This window comes from Octopus bimaculoides, chromosome 1 (assembly GCF_046866305.1).
Source record: "Octopus bimaculoides isolate indiv1 chromosome 1, ASM4686630v1, whole genome shotgun sequence".
In the NCBI taxonomy this organism is placed as follows: Eukaryota; Metazoa; Mollusca; class Cephalopoda; order Octopoda; family Octopodidae; genus Octopus; species Octopus bimaculoides.
This window is the reverse complement of record NC_142928.1, coordinates 81,216,336-81,223,835: the sequence shown is the minus strand read 5'-3', so window position 1 is coordinate 81,223,835 and position 7,500 is coordinate 81,216,336. Positions and strand designations below refer to the sequence as shown.

General features: G+C 37.3%; 1 protein-coding gene across 4 annotated transcripts in view; it reads left to right on the top strand.

Annotated features, from left to right (window-relative positions):
• LOC106870366 (uncharacterized) overlaps positions 1-7,500 on the top strand; it is a 124,113-nt gene that overhangs the window by 63,211 nt on the left and 53,402 nt on the right. The window contains exon 1 of one of the 4 annotated variants that reach the window (XM_089353029.1): positions 3-75. The exons of the other annotated variants lie outside the window; for them this stretch is intronic. The gene's annotated coding sequence lies outside the window, so the exon portion shown is untranslated. Of the gene's footprint in view, positions 1-2; positions 76-7,500 lie in introns of those variants that run through there. 4 annotated transcript variants of the gene reach the window in all.

Genomic DNA, 7,500 nt, shown 5'->3' with positions numbered 1-7,500 from the left:
CATACTTTCAACACTATATCATTTATACGACAAAGAACTAACTCACAAGATATCTCGAATTATGTGTATGTATATGTGAGTATTTTTTTGCTTGCATTTGTGTGTGTGTGTGTGTGTGTGTGTGTGTGTGTGTGTGTGTGTGTGTGTGTGTGTGTGTGTGTGTGTGTGTGTGTGTGTTGTATTCTTGTGGGTGTTTTCTGCATCGTGACAACAGCTTTCAGAAGAAATTATCTTTCGACTGTTAGTTTAGTATCTTTCCCCGAAAAGAAAAAGAAAATCCCTTTATTCTTTATTTATGGTCTCCTTGCGGCCATTTCGAGTACCTCTTTTTCTGGTTTTGTATTTTTTAGTCAAGCAATGCAAGACAATCGTCATACCAATATCCGTGTCATGTACATATAGAGAGACGTGTTTTCAAGAACAATAGCACCTGTGTTTTGAGAGGATATGTCTGTTTTGCTGAAGCAACTATCAAAGCGTGGAATAATGGCTGAGGTTGTGTTGTACACTTTTAAACTTATATTAGTAACACAAAACACACATTTGCGTTTTTGAATAGCAGCTTTTTCTTTTTCCTCTTTTTTTTTTTGTGGTGCGTATATTAAAACTGCACTTTATATTACACTTCACAAATGTCAAACGAACAATCTTTGATAACAATTCATGAAGACCCCTGACATTCTTTGCATAACCAAGGCTATCACAAAGACTGGTCTAGAAAATAATCGACGCTATAAAGAAATACCATGCCTTTACAAACCCAATAAACACGCTCTAACCTAGACTACTACCTATCTATTTAGGTTGCAGACTAGCAAAATCATTAGAGCGTCGGAAAGAGCATTTGTTCTGACTCTCAGCGCTCAGAGTTCAAATCCTACTGTCGTCAACCTTTCATTCTTTCGAGCTCGATTAAAAAAAAAAAAAGTACCCGTTCAAGTCAGTGGACTGGTGGAACTGTAAGAATGTCGGACCGGATACCTTGAAGTATTTATTTTGGCGCTTTATATCTTGAGCTCAAATACCGCCATGGCCTTCTTTTGTGGTAGACTTATCCTGTCGCCCACTTTATTACCACTATGTAACACTTAGGTAGCTTTAGCGGTGTTCATCCTACAGCAAGTACTCAAACTAGTTCTCTGGTTTGAGGATACCACCCTCTTACCAATCTTGGCAGCCCTGTGACGAGTCATGGAGTACTGCCTTCACTCCTCACTAAAAGACAAACATTAAGAGCATGTATGGAGGTATGTGGACTAGAGGTGAGGGTGTTCATCTCATGAACGTTAGGTTTTATATGTGTATGTATACATATACACCTAGTGGTCATCCCTTATACACGTATATATATATTTATATGCTTTCAGTACGAATGGTTTTTTTTATACGGCGCCAAGTTTACAATCCTGTAAATAATGATATGGTATTTTTATACAAGCTTAAAGCGATCACCGTCGCAATGACTAAGGAAAATAGTCTAATAAAGGGGCACATAAGCCCTCGACAGTTAACGCGACTACGTGTGTTACCTTTACACCAGCGAATCAGCCTCTCCATTTCTGTCAAATTTAAGAACTATAATAGTTCGTATTTGTTTTTATGTAAACAAACTTTCTATATGCTTTCGGTGTGTATGTGCCTGTGTGTATGTATGTATATGCATACATATATATTTGCATGTGTGTGTGTGTGTGTGTGTGTGTGTGTGTGTGTGTGTGTGTGTGTGTGTGTGTGTGTGTGTGTGTGTGTGTGTGTGTGCGTGCGCGTGCGTGTGTGTGTGTATAAAGGTAAAAAGATATGGGAAAACAGCGCGGGCTCGAAATCAAAATAATGAACATTCATTAAATTACAAATTACATAAATTGGAATTTAATAATGAATTGGAAATACTTAATAATTAACAATTACAGTTCTAGTCTTGCCCGACACTACCTACGTTGCTTATTCGGGTGGCGTATCTCTGATGTGTGTTATTCATTATTTTATTTCGTAAACAAGGCAGTGAACTGGGGGGAATTGTCGGACGAAATACTTAGCAGCATTCTTTCCGGCTTTACGTTCTGAGTCCAAATGGTGTCGTAGTCGACTTTGCTTTTTTATTCTTTCGGGGTCGATAAAATGAGTACCAGTCGAGCATTGGGATCGATGCAATCGACTTTTCTTCCTCCCCAAAATTTCAGGCCTGGTGCCTATAAGTGGAAAGAATTATATTATGTCAACATAGGCGGCGAGCTGGCAGCATCGTTAACACTATCGGACAAAATGTTTAGCGGCATTTCTCCTGTTCCATTACGTCCCGCCGAGGTTGACTTTTCCTTTCAAGCTCTCTGGGTCGATAAAATAATTACCAGTCAAGTACTTGGGTCGAAATGTTGGCCTCTCCCCACTAAAGAATGGCCGGATCTTTTTTAAAACGGGGGTCACATTTTTCATTAATGTTTTACGTAGTGTTTTTGGTACCGAAAGACTTTCAAACTTCGTATACTTATCTATTTTGTGTTATAGAACAGAAAAATATTTTTGTATTCGAATTTATTTCATGTAAAAAATTGTCTTATTTCGATAATTTCAACCAATCACTGACAAGTATTCAGTTGTTTACATTTACTCCTTTGGCTGATTAAGCGGTGTAAAGCGTATTTAATTTCCATAGCTTCGTTTTGCTTTTTTCTTTTTAAATTTGCTGTTTTACCCTAACCCTAACCCTAACCCTAACCCTATCACCGATAGAATTGTTTCAGAATCGTTTGTTTATGTAGTCGGCACTTAATGTATATCGGCTGAATGGATGTCAGTGATTGGTTGAAATTACAGAAATACGACAACTTTAACATGGAATAACTTAGGGATTTCTTTTTTTTTAAAGAAGACTAAGAGAAAAAGATGTTTTATATGACACATTCTACCAGTGTTCCAAGTTTCAAAGTGTTTCGTTAATGAAAAATGTTGCCCCCGTTTTAAAAAAGATCCGAATGGCCTTGTGTTAAAATGCTGAAGCAATTATATTACGTGAATATATCTTCGTTATATTACGAATGCGAGCGAGAATATGTAAGAAGGATTTCTTTTTCTATTTTGAATGTCATCATAGCGAATATATTACACTTTGGTACTTCTTATGGGACAGTAAAATTATAGTTGTATTCATAGAGTTAATGCCTTCTGTGAATTCGTTAATATTTACTGCGCAGACATGCTCAGACATGCCTATCATGAAGTTCAGTGTAGGGATTAAGTTAAGTATGGTGAGACATCGGAAATAATAAATGACTAAGTGGAAGCTAAGTGCTCTTAAATAGTTATCTCGAAGGATTAGAACATAGAACTGATGTTTACTGGATATTTCTGATTTTATCTACCTAGATATACTGACGCCACAGGAATTAAATTCTATGTCGATGAACCAACAAGTAAGCTTCTACGCGGACACCCCTGTTATTAAAAATAATAGCCAATATTCACCCAATTACACACAAATATCTTACAAACAGTAAAAAATTCACTGGATTCTGTAATCCGAGATATCTTTAGTCTGGAAAAAAGAAAAGATTGGATGATTTATCATAGAATGTCTTCGATCATTGGTCTCCTTAATCAAGGCTGACCTGAAACGAAAGAACAATAACTGAAGAGGCTGCCACAACAATATGTTAGTTAGATAGTAGTAGTAGTAGTAGTAGTAGTAGTAGTAGTAGTAGTAGTAGTAGTGGTGGTGGTGGTGGTGGTGGTGGTGGTGGTGGTGGTGGTGGTGGTGGTAGTAGTAGTAGTAGTAGTAGTAGTAGCGGATGACACCTTTGAACCACTCAAGTGACAACCCACCAACCCATGGGTAGTCGTTAAATCCTACCTCAAACTCTTTTAGTCGCTTTTTACGACACGCAGAGGAAATGCTGAGTCTATTCTTTGACATGCCGGCCCCACACAGCTTTTATATATGAAAGACGCTCCAAATATATAAAGGAAAGGAAAACAAAAACGTTTTGATGTTCAAGGTTTTCTCATAATCATTGTCGAGATAACATCAAAAATTCCAGTTGAGAATCGAAACCCGATAACGAATTTGGTCCACCCATGACGAATTTGGTTTACCCATAACTTATTGGATGATAAAGAACAGCAGAATCTAATTATCTAATTGATTTGTTCACACCAAATTTTCGTTGTTGAGGTGGAGACAAAATTTTAAAATGTCTGCAGTGCGAGCATTCTATCATTATAGTTCCATTACCGTAAGAGCTTTCAAACGTAGCTCATTAATTATACTCTTGACGGTTTTCACATGGTTTATGTAATATATAAATTATATATATATATATATATATATATATATATATATATATATATATATATATATATATATATACATACATACATACACACACACACACACACACACACACACACACACACACACACATATATATTATCTCCAGACTTTGAATATAAATTATCCAGTGTGTCTTTTCCTAAAGATATGTTAGGATAATTTTGGTTTATTTATTTATTTATTTATTTATTTTTGTCAGTCGAGCGACCGAGGAGAAAGAGCTCTTCATTTATTAACCGGAAGTAAATTTGGTTGGTTTTTGTTGTTGTTTAACCCCATATCACCTCTATTTGAGCAGACTGACGATCCTGCATTTTTTTTTTTTTTTGTACATCAGGGACTACGTTGTTCCATATGTCCTTCATTTAAAACGGCAGAGTGTGATTTGCAAGAGATTTCCAGCAGATTCAGAGACCATGCAGAAGCTCCCTTGTTGAGCAGAGAGACCAGCTGATATGCATTATTATCACCTTACATGGATTAAATCATTGTTACGCATCCATGTAGCAAGTAGACCACCAAGTGATACTTTCATCTGTCAAGAAGCAGCAAGCTCTCTCTCTCTCTCTCTCTCTCTCTCTTACAGTTTTTACATCATTCCTTCAGTGATATGATTGGTGTAAGTGCAAGTGTGAAGTATGACTTGCTTTGAGTATGTCTAATAGGTAGTGGGAAAAAGACGTGTCAGTGTTACTATGGCATATGAAGACCCCCTTCGGTCATGAACAACCATGAGATTGCACCTAGAAAGTTACCCTTCGCGGCACAAGTCCGGGCAAGTTTGTTTATGGAAGACCAGCAGTACCCCATGCCTCCCCTCTCCACGCCACCCATGTTATCCAAGGGAAAGGCAAAAGCCGATACAGCTTGGCACCTGTGACATTGCAACTCATTTCTACAGCTGGAGCAACGTGAAATAAAGTGCCTTGCCCAAGAACACAACATACAGCCCAGTCCGAGAGTCGAACTCACTGCCTCATGACGATGAGCCCGACGCTCTAACCACTGAGCCATGCGCCTTCAGATATACTTACATTAGCACGATTATAATTAAGATGAGGATATGCTATGCTAAACTATGCCCACTTGAGAGATTATGTACGTGGTCGCGCTACCTGCTAGAAATAACCATCAAATCTTATACAGGTGAACCATATAGTCTTTTAAAAGGACATATTGGGCAACGTAATTGCCGATATACAGAACGATGGAATGTTCACTGCGGGAGTAATTTTGACAATAAGTCTACTCAATTAGTATTGATCTGGAGGCTAAACCAAAAGCAACAATAACGTATTTACTGATAGCTAATGAGAGCTATTGGTGCTGCTGTTGCTTTGTCCCAAGTTAGATACAATTAAGTAGGCCTATGACCAAAAGACATTAAAGCTGTCATCTTCCCCTCTGTTTCTGGAATGGGATGGTTATCAGATTCAGTGTCTAGGACAATATAGTATGATGGAATTTGAAGGAGATTATGTTGCTGTTTTTATCAGGTTGAGAGACCGTGCAAGGCTGATTTAATTTTTTTGGTGTAATTCAGCAGTCGATGGTTTGTATCCACCATCGACACTTCGGTGCTGGGATACCAAGCAACGACTTTTAATCTGGCAGTGAGTCTCCCTATAGCCATAAACATAAACAGTTGCAACTTCAATTTACCCAGTTATCATTATTTCTCATAATAATAGAAATGTGTAAGAGAAGAACATTAATAATAGCACAGTTATGGTTGTTAATGTTGTGTAAAAACATTAGCAAATGAGTCCTATATGTGCATTTGAGTGATATAATTTATCAAGTTAGCATTCTCCATTGTCAACCCTGTCGCTTCGGCCATAAATCTGAGAGCTATCGCCCCTAATACAAAGAAGCAGAAGAAAACTGAACATTAATCATTAATGGACAATAGATGTTTGTACCAGTCGCTTTTGAGATTCATTCTCCTCGGTCCCAGACTACTGCTCTCCTCTGTCAAATTAGGATGAAAGGGTCACGCCAGAGAAAGAAGTCCTCATGAAATGGATTGATTCATGCAACGGATATTACTGGCTGGTCTTCGCAGCAATGCTTTGTCCGTAGGGTGTAACTAAGTTAAGCTGCACAATACTGGCTGTGACAGTTCACTTCTTTTTTTTTTATGACGTCTACATATAATTTTTGTTTTGAATTATATCTTAGATATTAAAATACCTCTCTGCGTGTGACATTAGGTCATATGTCTGACGTCAATTTCTATGACACTTGATTTGAAGTAGAAAATTGTTACTTTTTATTTTCAGAAAAGAAAAAGAAGATTGCTTTCACTTTTACTCGTAGGTAATAAAAACAGGTTCAATTGACATCTCAATTTTTAGTGTTAAATGGTACGGCGGGAAGTTGGTAGAATCGTTAGCTGGGGAGTGGGGAAGTTCAATGACACTTCGTCTTTACATTCTGAGTTCAAATTCAGCCGAAGTCGACTTTGCTTTCATCTTTTCGGGGTCAATAACAGAAGTACGCGTTGGGGGTCAATGTAATCGACTAAATACCTTGCGGCATTCCGTTTGTCCTTACGTTCTGAGTTCAAATTCTGCCGAGGTTAATTTTGCTTTTCATCCTTTCGAGTTCGATAATTATAAATACCAGTCGAACACTGAGGTCGATGTAATCAACTTGGCCCCTCTCCCAAAACTGCTGGTCTTGTTCCAACATTTGAAGCCAATTATTACCATAAAAGATGTCAGTTAATGCAGAAAAACCAGACTATTCTGCCAAATAAAGTAATTCCTTATTTAATACAAATTTCATTAAATATTTCTTATATGTCAGGAAGATATCAGTTTCCCCATAAATCTGCATAGAGAATACAAACTGAAATATTGCATTTCAATGGAAAAGTTTCACTTTTTTACTCAATAATGTTTCACTTCTTTTAAAATAATTACTCTAGAAAATATTGGCACATTCATGCCTTGAAGTTATTTATTTGAATGTCACTTACGGGACTTAACCACTGAAAGTGTAGCCCGTAAAATTACAATTTTAATTTTTAATAGGTTTTGTTTTTCTCTCGTCTGCTTCTCATCCATATAACTTTGTTTTCTGATGTAAAACCACACTTTTATTTTCTCAAGCCAATATTTTCTGTTTGTAAGACGGTGAGCTGGCGGAATCGTTAGTAAAATGCCTAG